Source organism: Pinus tabuliformis, chromosome J (genome assembly GCF_031772625.1).
Source record: "Pinus tabuliformis cultivar Carrire ecotype Pingquan chromosome J, CPIR1, whole genome shotgun sequence".
Classification (NCBI taxonomy): Eukaryota; Viridiplantae; Streptophyta; class Pinopsida; order Pinales; family Pinaceae; genus Pinus; species Pinus tabuliformis.
The window spans coordinates 902,111,704-902,131,250 of NC_142295.1; the positions used below are offsets into that span (position 1 = coordinate 902,111,704).

A 19,547-nucleotide genomic window follows, 5' to 3' on the forward strand; every position below is an offset into this window, starting at 1 on the left:
AAGGAAAAGAACATAAAGTCTGCAAATTGATCAAGGCTTTATATGGATTAAAACAAGCTCCCCGAGCTTGGTATGCAAAGATGGATGAATACCTTAAGAAAGTTCGTTTTCACCAAAGTGAATCTGATGATACTTTGTATGTGCGACAACAGGGAAAATATCTGGTAATTCTTGTTATGTATGTAGATGATTTGATCATTACTGGCAACCATGATGATCATATTGCACAGGTGAAAAAGGAGTTACATGCAAGTTTTAAGATGACAGATTTGGGATTACTTCACTACTATCTTGGAGTTGAAGTCTTCCAACATCCACATCATATTTTCATTTCTCAGAGTAAGTATGCAGCAGAGGTTCTTCAGCGATTTGGCATGCAGGATTGCAAGCCCGTTCTCACCCCCATTGAGCAAAACTTGAAACTTTCAAAATTTGAAGGGGGGGGGGAAAAGGTGGACAGTACAACTTACAGACAATTAATTGGCATCTTGATTTATTTGACAAATACTCATCCTGATATATCTTATGCAGTCAGTATTCTTTCATGTTTTATGCAGGAACCGTGAGACAGCCACTAGAATGCAGCCAAAAGAGTTCTTCGATATATCCAAGGAACAAAATATTTTGGTCTTCTTTACACAAAGACTAAAAATTTTGTGCTTGGTAGATATTTTGATGCCGACTTTTCTGGGAGTATTGATGATCAAGCATCAACATCAGGTTATTTAATGAACATGGGGTCAGCAGCAGTATCTTGGAGTTGTATGAAACAAGCTACAGTGGCCACTTCTTCAGTAGAAGCAGAGTACATTTCAGCATGGGAAGCAGCATGTGAAATTGTTTGGTTGCGCCGAATTTTGCAGGACTTGGGAATTTCTCAGACCGAAGCTACATCATTATTCATTGAAAGCCAGTCAGCCATCAAACTTGCCAAGAACCTAGTTTTTCATTCAAAGACAAAGCATGTGGACACCAAGTATCATCATATCAGATCTCTCATTGCCAAAGATGTCCTCAAGCTAGTTTATTGTCCTTCCGAAGATCAGATCTCCAACATTTTCATGAAACCACTTGGCAGAATAAAATTTACTAAGTTCAGGGATGAACTTGGTATCTGTTGTAATGTATCTTTGGATCATAGGGGGGAATGTTAGATGATCCAAAAATACAATTTTATCATAGGTTATAAAAATAGAATAAAATAATTATTAATTTAAGATATTAAATTAATAATTATTATTCTAGAATGTTTAATTATTTAATGGATACTTTTAGAATTAGCATATTTTTGTAACTAGATATGACTCTCCAAATGTGTCGTATCTTAGGCTCTATTTTAGGAGATTTGTTAGCTAGTTGGTTTGAATAGCATTTATTGTAAATGGACACTTGTTATTTAATAAGTGATCCATAATTAGAGGTAGTTAGGACATGGAGCTTATAAATAGCTCATTGCAAGAGTGTTTGGGTGTTCGGGTGTAAACTCTTGCAAAATCAAATTATGTAATTATTTTTTTCTGATTAATAAAATTACGTGTCTGAGGACACTTCTGCCATTAAAGAAAATTATATATAAATATTATTAATGTTGCACTATAATTAATTGATGAAATAATTCTTTTTAGAAATTTGACAATATAATTTCAAGCAAGATTGTGATTTCTTGTTACTTAAATTACAATTTTAAATAAATTCATCACTCAATTACTTATATATATATATATATATATAATCTTTTTAATATTTACTATATTTAAAATTCAGTGTACTTCCTCTTTAAACATATAAATACATTTTACTACAAAATTCACAATATAATATCTAAGTTTATTGTATTATAAAATTGACAACATAAATATCTGAATTCCTTATAGATTATTTAAGTATCGAAATATTACAAATATATTTGCATTCAAAAAAATATTACAAACATTTTGTCTTGTTACATGAAATAGTAGATCCACAATTATATCAGCTTAAAAAAAGAAAAGAGCTTGGTAAATTTAGATATTTTTTTCTTAATTACCTTACAAATAGCTTTATTACCCGCGTTTCAAACATGGTCTTTCTAACTTCTTTTTTGTTTATCTTCTTCTTCACTTCATTCTTATTTTCTTATTCTGAGCATTTTTTTTTATCTTACTCATTCTCATGGTTTCTCTTCTTACCTTGAGTAGTTTCATTTGTAGTTTTTTCTTCTTCAATCTCCTTGCCCCTATCCCTACTTCATTTGTCTCAACTTTTTGGACAACTTTTTCTTCTACAACATTTCTCTCTTCTTCTACTGTTTTCTTTTCTTTTGTTCCTTCACTTCAAGCTTTGCTTCTATTTTGGTGTTATTTCTTTCAGCTCTTTCTCTTCCTTCTCCTTCTTGCCCATCTGATTTTCCTCAATCCTTGTTTATTTAAAGTCTTGTTCACCTTATTCTTTTGTGATTTTTCCACCATTGTTGAGCAAAAATAGGTTGAGTGGGGTGATTAGGAGGGTCCGTTTAAATTAGAACCTCCATTATGTGTTGGAATTATGTTATTTATTATCATGAAAATGACACAATTAGACTAGAAATCTCCTTTCTCAATTTTGAGTAACAAGTAGACAAGAAATCTCCTTTCTCATTTTTGAGTAAGTTGTTAGGAAAAAATAGACAAGTATACTGTAAAGCCTCATTTTCTATTTTGAATAAGATGTTTAAGATAATATTTTATTTATTTTTTATATTTATTTTAGTTGATTTGAAAATCTAATTTCAAAAATAGTTTAATTTTTTTCAAATATATATCAATATAATTTATGATTGTCATATAATTTATATGATTTTTTTATAGTAATATATATATCTATATATATATATATATATATATATATATATATATATATATATATATATATATTTCAATGGAGCTGCTCAACAACATGGATGTGGGGGGGGCCTTTATACTATATCTATCAGATCAGCATCATTACAAAGTCAAGATGGGCTTAGGCGTAGGAACGAACAATTTTGCTGAGCTCATAACTCTTCGCCATCTTATGCATTTTGCTTTAAATCATGATTGCAGAGACTTACAGATATATGGGGACTCAAATATTATCATAAATTGGATCAATCTGAAATCTAGATGTCACGCACACACACTCTTAAATATTCTGGATGAAGTTATGCACCTCAAATCACAGTTTAATAACATCATTGTTCGTCATATCTACAGGGAGCATAATCACAGTGTCGACGGATTATCCAAGGAAGCCACGCACCTACCAGGAGGACAGTGGATAATCCATGAACAGAGGGGCATCTCTCAGTACCAGTACTACCACAGGCCTTATATAGACCAAATCTACCCTCGAGTGGATGACCACTGATTTTTTGAAGAACTGTCAAGTATATATGATGGTGTAGATAATCTAGTTTTTATTTATGAACATCGTCCTACGAGGTGCAATTATGTTTTTATATAGAATACCAATCACAGCATCATCCTGCGTGATGATTTTTCGTTTTTTGACAGAGGCATGTACAGGAATGGTTTGTAGATACTATAGCCATGGATGAAATCTGCATATGCTGAACAGCGTTTACTATATGTAATTTTTCACCATATAATGAAAGATTATGATTTTTCTGGTGGCAATATATATATATATATATATATATATATATATATATATATATATATATATATATATATATATATATATATAATTCTATTTCTTTGTTTTTAAATAAATGTTTTATTATTTTTTCAAATTTTTTGATATTTCAAAATATAAATAAATAATGGCAGAATGATCATTCTCATTTTCCCTTATAATAAATTTGGCTAATAACAAAATATTAATTTTTAAATTAATAAACTTCTAAAAATATTTAAATGTAAAATAATATTAAAAGAATTTTAAAATGTAGAAGTGTTTCAATTTAACTATTTGCTTTCATCTCATTCATTTATTAGTGACTTGGTAGTTTTTTTCATCTCCTTCACTTATTAGTGACTGGGAAGAGGGCATGGTAAATTCAATGTTATAGAGGGACTTGATTGCAACCAATTAGTTTATATTATAGAAATAAATAATTAGATTATAAAATTGGAGAAAACTAAATATTATAGAAATAATTAAATTATAAAATTGGAGAAAACTAAATATTATATTAATGTGTAAAGGGAAAAAAATTATTTTCTAAATTTTTAGTTATTTTATATTTTAAAATTAAATTAATATTATGTATTTCATTAAGGTTTTGGAAACAAAATAACATTATTCTATTCTGCTAGTGCTTTTTTCTAGTTATACTAGTTTTCAGAAGTTCGCAGGTGGTTGCAGTAATTTTTGCCGAATCCAAGCCACAGAGCCATGTGAGATGTCATCATCCTCCATTCTAGTCACCTCATGAGTGACCCCACAATAGGGGGAAGGGTTCTCCTCCTAGCGCCATACAATTAATGAATCAAATAATGGAATGGGAGGAGCTTTTAGCTCAGCCACTGGAGGAAAGGAAAATGAGGAGTCACCTATGATGGGGGCTTTGTGGCAAGCAAGAAATTGTGTGTTTCATGTCAAAATCCACCCAAAATAAAAATAAAATAAAAAAATTGATTCCAAACAACTGTTTGGAAAAGACCCAAAGATTCATGAAATACCATGTCCTCATTTGTAAGCTCATGGGAATCTAGCCGAAAGAATAGGAAATTATTCAATGGATCCAAACAAAATGGAGCCCCAATGGGCCAATCAAGCTTAGGTTAAGAAAATAAGGTTTTTTTACAGTGCTTGTAATAGATCTAATAGATTGGAAAAGGGAATTTGATAATAGGCCCTATTTCATGAACAATGTGGTGCTATTCATTTTTTTTGGGAAGAATGTTATGATTCAAAAAAGGAGCACTTCCTAGTGGCCCCAGTATGGGCGCGTCTCTTCTCATTTCCAGAATACTTCTTGGAACTCAATATTTTAAAGCAGATTGGTAATTTTATAGGAAAATTTCCGAATATCTTGAAGATTACAAAGAGAAGGAGACATGTAGGCTACACCCGGATCTGTGTCCATGTGAACATTTCACAACCCTTGCTAGATTCAATTGACTTGGAATATAATGACACAATTTGGACCTAGCCTTTGGATTATGAACATGTGCTGTTCAAATTTCGTTGGATTATGAACATGTGTTGTTCAAATTTCGTTGATTCCATGAATATGTCCATTTCTTCAGAGATTGTCCATTCATAGTAGCGTAAGAGAAAAAGGTAAAGGAGAAGAAAGACAAGGAATACTTTCAATCAATCGACCCAAGAAGGGGTAGATTAGCTAGAAATCAATAGACCCGATAGGGTTATAGATCAACTGAGACTTATATGGCTATGTCTAGTCCAAATGAATCTCAAGGTCAACCCTAGAAGACCCTAGATACCAATACGTTTTCCATTCTAGAAAACATGGATAAAATTTATAACGTAGAAAGCTCAGAAACACTGTTGGCAATTCATGTTATGGAGGATGATGAACTGAAAGGCAAGGGTTGGGAGAAGATCACCCCCAAAAGGAAATCACCAAAAGACATGGAAGAGGACCACAAAATGAAGGAAATTTTAATCCATCCCAGAAAAATATTGGAAATTGAAGAGAAACACAATAGACTAAATGCAGATGAAAAGACAATGTTGGAATTATTTTGAGTGTGTGTTAAGGGAGACATTAAAGACATCCCATCAAATTAGCTAGCCCATTTTCAACCATGGTCAACCATGTTTATTTTAGGGTTTATGATATTCATGTTAGGGTTTATATACCTTATCCCTTGGTTTATTATTCCCTTGGATTTATAATATCAATCCCCTGGGTTTATTGATGTAAGCGTTCATATTCCTAGGGTTAAATATTATTCAACAATGGTCAACCATAATCAACCATGTTCAACCATGGTCCACCATGGTCCAATGTCGCATTGTGACAAGGATTGTCTCAATATGAAAATCAGTCATGCTCAACCATGTTTATTTTAGTATTTTTAATATTTATCTTAGGGTTTTTATACTTTGGGTTTATAATCTTAGTCACTTGGGTTTGATATTATTCCCTTAGGTTCATAATTCCTTGGGGTTTTAGTATTAATCCCTTGGGTTTATTATTCCTTTGGGTTTATAATATCAATCACTTGGGTTTATTATTCCTTGGTCAACCACGGTTTATTATGATGTCAACCATGGTCCAACATCGAATTGCGATAATGATTGTCTCAATATGAAAATCAACGACGGTCAATCATGTTTATTTTAGTGTTTATAATATTTATCTTAGGGTTTATATATGTTGGGTTTATAATATTAGTCCCTTGGGTTTAATTCTATTCCCTTGGGTTCATAATCCCTTGGGTTTTTAGTATTAATCCCTTGGGTTTATAATACCAATCCATTCAGTTTATAATATTAATCATTGTCAACCATGGTCAATCATAACCAACCATGTTCAACCATGGTCAAAGAACAATGGATATGGAAATCAACCATGGTCTAACGTTGTGTTCTGACAAAGATTTTCTTCATATGAAAATCAATCATGGTCAACCATCGTTAACCATGGTCCAACGTTGCATTGTGACAAGGATTGTCTCTATATGGAAATCAACCATGGTCAACCATGTTTATTTAGGGTTTATAATATTTATCTTAGGGTTTATATACCTTGGTTTTATAATTGTTATCCCTTAGGTTTATTATTCCCTTGGGTTTATAATATAAACCCATTGGCTTTATTGATCTAAGGGTTCATATTCCTAGGGTTTAATATTATTCAATAATGGTTAACTATGGTCAACGATGGTCCAATGTTGCATTGTGACAAGGATTGTCTCAATATGAAAATCAATCATGCTCAACCATGTTTATTTTAGTATTTTTAATATTTATCTTAGGGTTTTATACCTTGGGTTTATAATATTAGTCCCTTTGGTTTAATATTATTCCCTTGGGTTCATAATCCCTTGGGGTTTTAGTATTAATCCCTTGGGTTTATTATTCATTTGGGTTTATAATATCAATCCCTTGGGTTTATTATTCCCTTAGGTTTATAATATCAATCATGATCAACCATTGTCAACCATGGTCAATCATGGGGTTTTAGTATTAATCCATTGTCTTTATTTTTCCCTTGGTTCATAATATCAATCCCTTGGGTTTATTATTAACTTGGTTTTATAATATCAATCATAGTCAACCATAACCAACCATGGTCATAGCATGGTTGATCATGGTCAACCATGGTCAATCGTAGACAACCATGGTCAATCTTCTATTTTTTGTGTTAATCCCAATCATTTGTTATTCATTTGGGTCAAACATGGTGAATCATAGTCAACCATGGTCAAGCATGCTCAAATGTCACTTTGTGACAAAGATTGTCTCAATATGAAATTCAACCATGGCCAACCACGGTCAACCATGGTCCAACATCACATTGTGACAAAGAATTAGCTATTATTATTATTGTTTAATTAATTAATATTCATATTATTATTATTTAACAATAATTAACTATTTAACTATTATTTATTATTTATAATTATTAATGTTATAAAATAAAATAAAATAAAAATATTTATATTTTTTCTAAAAGCAATAATAAAATTTAATTTTTTTTAATAAAATAAGTAATTATTTATTTACATTTTGTAAAAATGAGTAATAAATTATTATTATTATTTTTATTTTTATTATATACTGATCAATTGTTTTTGTCATGAATAGAAATGAAGCCTTATGGGTATATCAACCACATTTACTAAAATAATTATTGTTATTAAGAATATTATTGTTAATTAGTATTACTAATATTATTATTATAATAACAATATCATGTTTTTATTATAATAATATAATTATCAGTTATTATTATTATTAATTAATATTACTATTATTATTATTATAATATTAATATAATAATCATAAATATATAAATATATAAAAATATGCCTCGTTATTATTTATATAGTTATTAATAATAATAAATAATTGATTTAAAAAAAAATACACATAATAATTATTAATTATTAATGTGGTTTATATATATCAACTATATTAAAATATGTAATTGTATATATACTTCATATATCTTTATTGAGGAATATCAACCATATTTGTAAATATAATTATAGTTACCACATATAAACTTTTTGATCTTTCAACTGGTTAATTTTCCATTTACCTATCACATTAACGTAAAGCAAATAGACTACTACATTAAAAATATATAAAACCAACATTTTGATAGGGACTATGTAAAATGAATCTGGTTCCCTATATTAATTTTTGGTTTTAAAATCTGTGTACCTCATCTACACGATATATCAATGGTCAACTCAAGATTGCAATCATAAAAATGATTGGTCACATGATTGGTCACCTAACTACTTACAAATTACTTTTTTCCATAACGACCAACGATTCTCATCATGATCTTCGACTATCTTGGGCAGTCTCCTCTCATAATAATAAGCAATAAAACCGATTGATAGAAGAGAATAGGACTCGACCGACCTCTTCAGCCAGCTTTTGTTCCTTCCTTGCACTAGGAAGCGCAAGCCCCTCCGGGACCTTTATTTCTGTCCTCTCGTTGAGGCAATGAAATCAAGGGTGACTGCTGTTCTGATCAAGGCCTTTGAACCCAGGGGTTGAGATATCGATTATTTGCTGGAGTGAGAGGGAATACAGTCTCAGTCTTTTCCAGTGGTATGGGTTGACAGCTATATGCCCATGGATTCGAAACAGAGCAGTGCCAACTATGAAGACAATTCGAGTCATTCACCCAGCTATCTCCTTCGGAAGGAATCGATCTTCTAACTCCACCTCTGTAAGTCGAGGTTGCCCCCGTACCCCCTCATTATCAGCTCTCGTTCGGGTCCTGCTCAGACTTAGATGGCCATCAGAAAGAAAGACTCTTAAGTGCCGCTATCCGATCATTCGATCGCTTCATAATCCGTTAATAGACAACTCCTCGTGCCAGGGATGGCAGGATCAATGGCTTTCCTTTACCTTTGCCTTTGCTTCTGCTGGATCTACTAGGACTGGGTGGATGTCTTTCTCCCTTACCCGTCTTCTCTTTACCCTATACCTTATTATTCCAGTCTACCACGTATTAGATTCTAGGTATCATGTTCCCACCGAGGAACGAAGTGAGACAAGTCTGGAATTTTAGCCAAACCTTCCCTTATCAAACCCTAGGACTTACTGACCAATTCATTCCACCAAGAAGATCAGTATAGTACAGGATGAGTACAGCATCTATATAACCCTTACCCTTATCTTACCTTTACTTAAGAATTATTCCGGGTATCACATATAAGATTCTGGGTACCGCGTATCTCTATCACCTATTTGGTTGGCCGAGCCTTTCTAAATATTAGAATATACGAGGGTGAGCCTGTCGAACTCTCGACCAACGGGAGAGGCATAAAAACCTTTTACTTATGAGCATCCACGCGACTGGTTAGATACTTTCACTTACTGCCCTGCGCCTTATCTCCTTGGCCGATAGCTAGGACCCCAGAGAATCTATTAAGGCGCTTACTGATGGCTTGACTTATATCCCTGGGTGGGTATAGGGCCGACCGAAGAGAGGTACCGAGAATATATAAGGCCAGGACCTGTAGCTAGGACCTTACTGCGCCTTATCTCCAGTGTTATGGAGTGGGTGTCTTCTCCTTATGCTATCCCTAGTTACCGAAATGGGATAGGTCAATACGTTATAGATGAGTTACTGGTTGTAGTCAGGGGCCAGATAATTGAAGGAATAAATAAGGTAATGGCTCGTCCCATATCATGCTTATTTAGTTGTTCTTTCTAGAGATAACATAACGGCCCCAGACACGAACGACACTCCACAGAATGTAAAGTAAGTTTCATTTAAGGACCTCCCTAGGTCCATCCTGGGTTGATGTAGCGTTCGAAGGGTTGATTATGATTGATCGATTGATCGGATTGATGGCGGCTGTGATCGATCGAACAACGGTGACATATGACATATATATAATGAATGCATGAATCAAGAGTGCATGAATGACTAGCTTGGAATGCATGAATGGCCAGCTCAACGGTGACATATCTTTTCGACTGCCTAAATGGCTAATTGTACGAATAGAAATTTGAGTTGAGCAGCTACGTATATCAAATTCGCGTGCTCGAAGGATGATTTCTGTGCTCATCAGTGTCCTAGCTCGCCCAGTTTAGCGGATGGCTGGGGCGAGTGTAGGCGCTATTGGTCGTATCGCTGATAGTCTCACTCTTGGGACGTTCGTTCTGTAGGAGGAACGGTTGGTGAATTGGCTGAATGGCCAATCTGTCAAGCTCCTGAATCACTGTGTCGGAGTCGAAGGGCTTAATGTCTCTGGTAACAGGGATAGGATGCTCCAAGGCTGGCTACTTTACGAAATTACTACCATACCATATGACATTCCTTGAAGGACACTTGAGCACCGTATGTTAGGAGCGGTGGATGGGGATGGCTGGGATGGATGGCTGGAATAGGCCACCTTTCATTAGTTCATTTCCCTTATATCAAGGCATATAATTTCTCATCAATACGCCACCCTTTCACTTTTTCATTTAGCACTTCAAGTCCACCTTCGTCATGGGGGAATGAACCAGCTACTCGATACTTTTTCCACCTCCATTTTGGGGGCCCTACCCCATTTGATAGCACTCGCTCGTCCCTCTCCCTAACGGTCGAGCTACTTAACGTAACCTCGCTTCTCCTTCTCTTTGGGTTCTCAATTTCCCTTTCTTTCCCGTCTAAGCCATATGCTTCCTCTGCTAGGGGTGCTGAAACAACTAACTAAGATGCTGCTTACTATCTAGGTATCAAAGAAATTGAATGCTTGAATTAACAGTGCAGAGGCACCCCTGTAGGTGAAGTGAAGATATCTCTGTATTCTTCCACATACACTGCTGAGTCATCAGCTTAATCTACTGGGTCACCTGCTTTCTATGCTACTTGTGCCTATGCCTATGCCTTTTATGGTTCTACTGATGGATCAACTGGTTCAAGGTCAACAACTAGTGATGCTGCTGGTTCAATAGGTGCTGCTTAAGCTACTAGATTGACTACTGCTGCTGGTGCTCGTTCCACTGGATCTACTATTGCTGCTGGATCTACTGGTGCTTCAACTACTGAACCAACAACTGCTTAGTCTACAGAATAAACAACTGCTGCATCAAGGGCTGCTGCTGTTAGTGTAGGTGCTGCTACTGGATATGCTGGTGTTGGTGCTAGGTCTACTGCTACTGATGCTTACTTAGCTACTGGTTATAGCTCTGCCTATGCAGGGTATACTGATGGATCTGGGCAAGGTGGTAGTGGGTAAGCTACTGATGGATCTACTGATGCATATACCCTGGCTTCTGTTGTTGGATCAAGGTCAACTACTAGCTATGTATCTTGAACAGAATCTACAGCTTAATCGACTGGTTCAAGTGGATCATAAAGGGCTAAACCACCATAATCAAAAGCATAACCAAAATAATAGACTAAAGCAACTGCTGGATCGACTATCCGGTGGTGCTGCGCTTGGAACTGGCTCTACCTATGCTATTGGTGCTGCTTTCACTCGGTCAACTGCCTCTCCCACGGCTATTGGTGGTTCCGGGTCTTTCTCTATAAACTATGAAAACTCTGACTCTGGTTCTCTATATGAGGGATCTCGTTCTCTTTCATATGGGTATGACTGATTCATCGACTGAAGAATCAATAGCTAAAGATGCAGGAGTAGTTGATTGATCGGGTTGAAGAAGTCGATTATGCTTTTTAGTAAGTTGATCTAGCACCAGGAGCACCAATGGCACCCGTAGCTCCAGATCTAGTCCCAGTTGTGGATGCAGGAGCAGTAGAGACAGAGACTTCAAAAACGGAAGAGTAGGGAGGACCAGTAGCTTAGCCAGTCCCAGAGGAAGGGAGGAAGCATCATTTTCCGAAGTTTGGTACATATTCCTCTCTTGTTCCTACTAAGAACTCAACCATAATTCTCCTACTACTAGTGATAGCTTAGAGACTAGGAGTTTCTTAGTGTTTGATTGTGTTATGAGTGTTTTCTTAGTCTTAGTGTTTAGAGATGAGAGATTTATGAATTGGGCTTACTAGGAGTTTCTTAGAGAGCTTCTTGTGCAAACTTCCAGTTTGAGAAACCTGACAAAAGCCCAAGTACTTAGCTCGGATATCAAGAAAGAAAGCGTAATGACTTAGAGAATTCATGAATGCATAATGACATATATAATAGCAATAAGAATGACGATTTCGATGGCGGCCTTATCAGTCGAGCCGATGGCGGCCTTTTAGTTCTTCAAGTTTCATTTTACTTATTGGGTGGGGGGGCGTTGGTCGAGTCACTAACGTACCTCTCCTCTCCTCTCCTTAACAGTCGAGCCCCTCCGGGCCTCACCATCGGAATAGTGAGTGGCTCCGCCCCTAAATAATATAGGGCGATGGCAGCCTTAACAGTCGAGCCTGCTTACGCATCCTCTCCTCTCCCTAATGGTCGAGCACCTAAAGGTCCTCTCCTTATCAGTCGAGCCTGCTTACGCATCCTTATCAGTCGAGCACCTAAAGGTCCTTATGGTCGAGCACCTAAAGGTCCTCTCCTTAACAGTCGAGCCTGCTTACGCATCCTTATCAGTCGAGCCCCCTGTCGGGTCCTCTCCCGGTGGTCGAGCAACTAAAGTTCCTCTCCTCTCCCTCTCCCTTATGGTCGAGTACCTAAAGGTCCTATGGTCGAGCCCCCTAAAGGGTCCTTATCAGTCGAGCCCCCTGTCGGGTCCTTGCACTAGGAAGCGCAAGCCCCTCCGGGACCATTCTTTCTCACTTTTCGGTTTAGTACGATATCGCTGAACACCTCGCGGTGCTTACACCTATCGCCTATCGAAGTGATGTTCTTTCACCTCGTACGAGAACTTGTCTAGAGAAGGATTTCCCGCTTAGATGCTTTCAGCAGTTCTTCCATACCAACTTGGCTGCCCGGCGCTGCTAGGCGTGACAACCGGTACACCATAGGTTGGCCCAACCCAGTCCTCTCGTACTAGGGTTGGCTCCTCGCAGTTCTCCCTTCAACACCAGCGGTAGATAGGAACCGAACTGTCTCACGACGTTCTAAACCCAACTCACGTACCACTTTCATCGGCGAACAACCGAACCCTTGGGACCTTCTTCAACCCCAGGATGTGATGAGTCGAGATCGAGGTGCCAAACGACTCCGTCGATAAGAGCTCTTGGGAGTCATCAGCTTGTTATCCCCGGCGTACCTTTGATCCGTTGAGCGAGAGCCCTTCCACGCGGGACTCCCGGATCACTATGGCCGACTTTCGTCTCTGTTCGACCAGTGAGTCTCACAGTCAGGCAGGCTTAGACCATTACGCTTGCTTATTGAAAGCGTCTACCTTCGCACACCTCCGTTACTCTTTAGGAGGCATCTGCCCCAGATAAACTACCCACCTTGCAGTGTCCCGCCCTGAGAATCAATCTAGAGAAAGAAGCGGTTAGGCATCCTTAGACGAAAGAGTGGTATTCCAGGATTGATAGTTCCCCACCTCCCATTTTTAATTATCTTTAACCAAGGCAGGAAAGCAAAAATACGTTGGCAACGAGTCATATTTCCATGTTATCGGGCTTTAAATGAACAGCCCCTCTATATGCCCACCGTCTGATTTCGGCCTTAACAGCCACGGATCAAAAGCGCTTGCGTTACTACACCGTGAACAGAACACCACGCATCTTTATTTGAATAATTTATTCTACGCAACTGGTTCGAACATGATCTTTTTGACATGTTCTTTAATTTCCGTATTTTGTGAAAGTGTTAAACTGTCCTCTTCCACGTAAAACAACTGCATTGATCTGGCACTGCCAAAAACCATTCTATGGCAATTGTCCGGCACGTCTTTTGTGTTCAGGAATTCACACTTCAAATCTGCAAGGGCGTTTTCCATGAGAGTATAAATATGTTCGAGAGCTTCTTCCTCTCACAATTCGGGATGGTCCTTCATGTAACACTGTATGGCAGAAGCCACCTCTCTTCGACCTCTCTCTGCCTCCACATAATTAGCAACTGTTCAAATAAATTACAAGCGCTTAAGGACACAGACCCTACGTTGGATTACAAGAGATTGAGTACCCTGCCTGGTAACCTTTGACATCATTCACAAAATGCCATGTCAAGCACATGAGATATACGATTTTGGATCCGTAACTTTTGGTATCTTTTACCAAACACCCTTTCAAGCACATGAGATATACAAATTTGGATCTGTTACCAATTTGGGAGAGTATGTGAACTGTAAGAACCTCTCCAGTGAAAATAACACTAATCAGAATTACAATTGCCAGTGGTATTGACACATTATTCATCGAAGGACGACACATATTCAGCTTCAGACCATTCTGCTTCTTTCGTGTACGCTTCAAGATGGATCTCCCACTGTCATATATTATATGACCCATAAATCCATAATCAATATTTAATTGTATCTTTGTAGAAAATAAAAAAAACTTCTGTAACATCAAAATTGTAAACATAGTACGTACTAAGTGCCGAATATAGCCTAGCACATCACGCCCCTGTCTCTTGCAACCTTCTTCCGCAATTTCATTTACCAGATTGTACAGACCCAGGAAGCATATTTTAATGTGTTCTGGCATTCGGTCTAACAGAGAGTGATCCCATCTATAACAAAGATGACGAATAGGCATGAATACTTAGCTTAGCAGCCACAATAATTGTAGAAACTTTCATCTATTTTTAGATCAAAAGAGATTTAATATATTAAACTTCCACCTTTTAACTACTTCTGTGAATAGCCTGATGTCTTCTATAGATCCATGAGCGTCATATAGGTCGCCTAAAATGATAGCGCAGGTCGTAAATTTGGTAAAGGCAGCTCTACATGAAGCTAGCTCTGGTTCAAACATAGAAGAGGACATTGTGAAAAATACTTCAGCCACATGATCACCAAAACCCAATGATTTCCAGCACCTTTGAAAAATGCTAGATACACTAGCTTAGCTTATACTTACATGAATGAAACATTGAACTAAACAATACTAGGCTTAAATGATTGAAACATCGAATTAAACAATGCTAGCACCTTTGAAGCTCGCGAAGCTCCTTTTGGTGTATAGACTGCACATTATTGAAATCCAGTTTGGCCAGTTCCAAATATTTGCCATTGTTAATATATGGCATCCTGCTCCTCTCAATTATAGATTAAAATACAAATGGTTTACTATTTAGCACGCCGAAACCAATATCGGATTCAACGGTTTTCCCGAGCCATACATCGTTTGCCCCGTAATGTTCAATGTAGCTTATGGCCTTCAGCCTTGGCAGAGTCCTAAGCGATGGATATTTCAGGGCGTACTCCACCTGCAAATAAAATTCAGGTTGAGTTAGCAGCAAGACTGAGATGTTGAAAGAGCCGACAAATACTATATACCTCTCCCCTATAATGTAATATAATATCATATATAATATATATATATATAGTCAGGTTGAGTTAGCAGCAAGACTGAGATGTTGAAAGAGCCGACAAATACTATATACCTCTCCCCTAATGTTCTCATCCAGATATTGCAAAGTGCTCCAAAGATATCTTTCGGTGGAGAATTTTGCTTCTTCCATGACTGTTTCTCTCGGAAATGCAACGCGTGAGCAACAATTGACGTTTAACATGTCTTTTACTCCTCTCTCTGTTTGACCTGAGAAGCGAAAGAACTCATCATTCTCATCTCTAAAAGTTTTTAAAACATCTGCCAAGAATGATGGTTGCAGATGATTCAACAGAACGAAAGAACTAAAATCCTTTGCTATTGGCACAGTTTATAGCTCAAACATGGCTCTTCGTGTCAACATTTTCATTTACCTGAGGATGCATTGTATCCATGCAGTCTCAAGATTCGAAGTCCCATGGCCGTAACATAAATATCAGCAACAGGATTCTCCCTAGCCCACCCAATGCCTCCTTCGTCCCAATGGTTGCGCATCAATTTCAAATATTACTAGTATAGATTTATTTTAAACACTGTTCTAATATGAATTTAGAAAGATTCAATTTCTTCACCTTCAAATTTTTTTATGAGTGGATAATATTTAAATGTTTTATATAGTTATTTATTTTTTTTACTTTTGGATTTAAAAAAACATATTTTAACGGTTATAAGCAAAATTTCAACTAACAGAATTACATACATTATATTGAACTGTAGAATAAGCCTCTAAAATTTAAATTGCATCATACTAAGTTGTAAAATAAACATCTAAGCTCAATTAAATCGAGGCACTAATAAGCTAATGAAGAATTGAATCCTATGGAAAGCTACAAATTATGAGATTTTATAGTTTCTCTCAAAATTAATAAACTAAATAAAAACAAATAAGCATACCTTGCCAAATTTACAACCTATAAATAAACAAATGACATCATATTATTTGACAGAAATTTCACTATGAGGATATAAAATTCTGACTTCTTTGATATTAGCAAATTTGATGATAATGTGAGTATTTGCTAACTGTGGCTTTTCCTCCAACCTATAAGTATGTTTATCCTGTTGAATTTCCCTAAGCTTATTCATCAATCTTAACTGGTCATTTTCGGATTGAAGTTGTCATTTTTTATGCTCTAGATAGGGAACAATAATAGTATAATGTTTCTCCCAATACATGCTTTGAGTAAATACATCATTATCAGCCTTGTGTTGACAATGGATATCGCAATTATCATCATCCTTATGAGTTGGAGTATTATCATAAAAAAAATAAAAATTATGATTTGGTTGGGGCTTATTTTTCTTTGACACGGGCTTGTCTAGAGACTTGACATCAACATGGACTTGTTTAGCAGGGACTTTATTTCCACAATTTCGTTGTGCTCTAGATATTCTCTAGGTTGTTGGGAAAAGTACTTAGAGAGCGGAGGGAGTGGGTAGGGACACGGGTGTCAATCAGTATTTAAACTTTCACAATAATAATTTTTCCCTTTCAAACTGTATATGCGTTTTTTCAGAAACCAAATAACGTATGTCCGCGACTATAATGAATGAAACCAACGTATAGATAATAAACTTGTAAAACATCGAATTCATTGTCTTTGAACTTAAATCAGAGTGTGATGCATTTACTAAGCAGTAAACAGATGCAGTAAGAACAGAATAAATCAACACACATGAACACTATGAATTTTCAGGTGGAAACCCAATGTGGGAAAAAACCACGCAGTTGTCGTCTCAGTCTTCAATCTTCTTATTATAAAATGTGTTTACAAGTTTTGTACTAGTGCAAAATTTTTCTAGTACACATGCATCTACCTGGTAAAGGCTACAACCTTCACCCATTTTCTAGCTTCTACTGGAAGGGAGTTCCAACCCCCTAGCTCTTGTACTGGCTGATATGTTTACCAGGCCTACAGAAGGCTACAACCTTTACTCATTCTCCAGTTGCTACTGGAAGGGAGCTACAACCCCCTGGCTCTTGTACTAGCGTAAAATTGTACGAGTACGTAGGTGCCGGCCTACACAAGGCTACCCCCTCCACTCTTCTTCCAGGGACAATGTTTCATAAATTTTCAAACTCGATACTCCTTGTACACATCAACACAATATGTAGGCCATGTTTCATCAAATGTTCATATTGGACCCATCAGTAACATTGAAGATCAAAATAAATCACCACAACTGTAATACAACCATCAAATACAACTGCATCAACTAATCACTAAAACCCATCAAATCTGAAGAAAGACACAATTAATCAATCTCAACAATCATATCATTGTCACCAAAACACAGAGCTAAACCCAGAACACTGCATCAACAACCAGAACCATTTGCAACCTCAAAAGTCATATGTCAGAATGTATACACTACTTTAATGAGGAGAATCTGCATGTATACACTACTTTCTCTAATCCAACTTGCATATACCTCTAAAGATATTGAATCATAAAACTTCTGAACCAAAAACTGTACTACCCAAAGACATTATGAAGATCTATTGTCATATTACAGAGTTCTAAACAAATAGCAGCAAAGATCACCCTTTTACTTAATCAATCAGCCAGCCAGACTCAATCGCCTTTTACAATCAGTTTTACTTTCGATCTAATGAAGACATCATTGACAAACATTAGTAAAACAACATCACGGATTAAATAGATTAGTCATTTCTGAACAACAAGCCCTTCCTCTGAGTTGAGAGGAGAGGGGTATGGGAGGATTATTAATTTTTATTGAGAACACTCTGTGGAAAGACGGTCTAAGGTTTCTGACAAACCCTACCAACAGCAGAAGCACAGGCGCGACAGCCATCCAATGCAAGGAATTAGTCTCTCAAGCATTGGATTATTGGCACGAACAGAGTCGACATCATGAATATTCAGATGGGGGAGGCCATGGGGCCTCCCCCCATAGATTACAATGACAACCAAAATCTCAAAGGGAATAATAACGAAACTGAAACGCCATCATCTGGAACAAAGGAGTCGATGCAGAACCAACCTGCCCAGTATCAGGAAACGAAAAATTTGAACAAAGGAACAGAGGGTACCCCCACGAAAAACAATGTACCTATGAAGGTGACCTCGTCTACATGCAAGCCCATTGTAGCAGATCGCACCAAGATCGACTTACCAAGCCATCGGATCAATGCCCAAATACAGTTCATGAAGGATCATGCGCTTATAGGTAAGTTCATTGGCTTTTGGCCAACTGAGAAAGCCTTGCATGGATGGATTATTGCAAAATGGAAATCAAAAGGACACGTTACCCTACAGCTAGGGCCAAAAGGTTTCTTCACTACTATATTCAATTCCATAGAAGACAGGAATAGAATCTTAGACAGAGGCCCATATTTTTTCAATGCACCAGGTCTGTATCTAAGGGATTGGATTGAAAGATTTAATCCAGACAAAGAATACTTCAGTTGGGCGCCAGTTTGGATACGATTGTACTCTTTGGCTCTGGAATATTGGGATGAAGAATCACTAAAAGCGATTGGAAATGGTCTTGGGGAATTCATAAAGATTGCAGAGGAAACAAAGCTCCAAAGATACACCTCGTATGCTCGCATCTACATTTACATGTGACTCAGCAAAGCCCTCATGGATTCGATAAGCCTTCTTCATGATGACTTTGAATGAATCCAACCTATTGATTATGAACATGTGCCATTCCGCTGTAGAAAATGCCATGCTCACGGCCATCTATTCCGTGACTATCCTTTAAACGCTTCCCCCACAAATAGTGATAACCTGGATAAATCTGACTCTGAAGGATTCACTAAGGTCGCCAATAGAAAGAGGCATACCAAAAAGTCCCCACCTGTTCCCAAGAAACCTCTATCCAATTCCTCTGCACCTTCCACCAACAATAGATTTGATATTCTGTCACAACCCTCCATGCATGAAGCAGATCGATCCAAAACCGTTGAACCACACACCATGCCATCCACTATGCCATCCACCTCATCTCATCTCCATGAATCTAGTATTCTAGTGAACAATAAAAAAATTGATCCAAATAG

The 19,547-nt window shown here is 36.8% G+C and overlaps 1 pseudogene across 1 annotated transcript; it reads right to left on the minus strand.

The window, feature by feature from the left end:
* Window positions 1–13,767: 13,767 nt before the first annotated feature.
* LOC149229621 (monofunctional isopimaradiene synthase, chloroplastic-like) lies at window positions 13,768–16,049 on the minus strand (annotated as a pseudogene). The gene is made up of 8 exons (XR_016247945.1): window positions 15,892–16,049; window positions 15,573–15,778; window positions 15,291–15,395; window positions 15,118–15,224; window positions 14,808–15,005; window positions 14,558–14,696; window positions 14,207–14,450; window positions 13,768–14,064 (listed from the first exon to the last, which is right to left on the minus strand). The product of XR_016247945.1 is annotated as a monofunctional isopimaradiene synthase, chloroplastic-like (transcript).
* Window positions 16,050–19,547: the final 3,498 nt, after the last annotated feature.